Below are 1589 nucleotides of genomic sequence, written 5' to 3'. Positions count from 1 at the left end.
TATACATTTATAATATATTATACAGTAACGCCGAAAAGAGAATTGAAAACACAATCACCCAATCATCGTGTTAAATCCTTGCACTACCCACTCATGCAACATGCCAATTTAAAGTTCAATAAATACATATGCATCATCTGACACATTAATATTTCATCTAATCTTTATGTTAAAAGTCGCCCGAGATATGGGCACTCAAATTGACCGTAATAATTTGGACTTTGACAAAATTATGTGATATCAAAGAAACGTAAAAGTGTGCCCGTGCGTGTTTTACGGCACTTGCAACACAATCGCGTCATATAATAAGTGCTGAAGATTAGAAGTGTTACAAGAGAGTAACAAACACGAAAAAAAGGAGAGAGAAAGACGCTATTTTTTTTTTACGGAAAAGAAAGGAGCAAGCCACACCAGAGCACGAGCCAGCCACTCATTATTGTAGATACTCGTATTTAACGCCACTATCGACACAAAATGCGACGTGCGAAATGAAATGTCTCTGCAAAACCCTGAACATGACAAAACGAGGCAGGCAGAGAAATGAAGAAGTAAGAGCAGCTGTCGGCACTGAGACCTGCCCGCATTACATAGAAAGACAGAGAATAAGATGGGTTGGCCACCTGTTACGTATGTCACCTGGCCAGCCAGCCTCGACAGCCTATAACACCAAGCACTCAGGCTATAAAGGAAGAGGAAGGCCACGCAAAAGGTGGATCGAGGGTGTCAAGGAAAACCTAAGAAAACATAGCATCCCAACTGAAAGAGCTGCGGAGCTGGCCTACCATAGAAAACTGCATCTCCCCTCGACGCATAACGGCAAACCGAGGATGAAAAAGTGAAAGTAAAGTAATCGACTCAACAGAGATCATTTTGGAGGCTGGCTGCTTCGACCCTACTCGTCAGGGCCAGCGCCGGCTAGGCGGAGTGGGGTCGGCACAACATCCTAGCACACGGACGGGAGATCGTCGATTGGGAAATAAAAGCATTAATTAATTGAGAACTACGCCACTCGGGAATTGAACTCAGGTCTTTTGGGTGCCACGACGAAGAGTCACACACGGGGTTCCTTCGATGGGTGGTTGGTGGGTGCTCTGGTGTGGTTTGCTCCTTTCCTACCACACATCTGTTGTCCCGATCTCTCCTCCTTTTTTATGTTTGTTACTCGCTTGTAACACCTCTAATCTTCGGTACTTATGTTACCTTATTGTGTTGCAAGTGCCGTAAAACTCTTACTAAAACTAAGACGGGTTTCATCATTCACAACAACATTCCAACAAAATGTCGCTTCCGTTTATGGTTTTGTTTTTTTATTAATTTTTTTTATTATTTTTTTTTTTTGCTTTGCTAGACTTCCTCAATCGCTCTTTAATTTCTTTTCTGCATCATTCCAACATTCAAGCGCTTTGTCTACAACACTTACAAAGGGACATTATTATTATTATTCTCACAATTATAACTCTAGGGCTATCTCCGTCGTCCCCTGTTGTATTGTCCTAATCGTTTCACTGTGTGTACCTGGCACTGTGCGGCCGATATGTCTAGTATTGTTTGTTTTTTTGGGGGGGTTGTTGGTTTTGTGTTGTTGGAGT

This window comes from Aplysia californica, unplaced genomic scaffold, assembly GCF_000002075.1.
Source record: "Aplysia californica isolate F4 #8 unplaced genomic scaffold, AplCal3.0 scaffold01329, whole genome shotgun sequence".
In the NCBI taxonomy this organism is placed as follows: Eukaryota; Metazoa; Mollusca; class Gastropoda; order Aplysiida; family Aplysiidae; genus Aplysia; species Aplysia californica.
The sequence above is the reverse complement of the archived record's forward strand: the minus strand, read 5'-3'. Positions refer to the sequence as shown.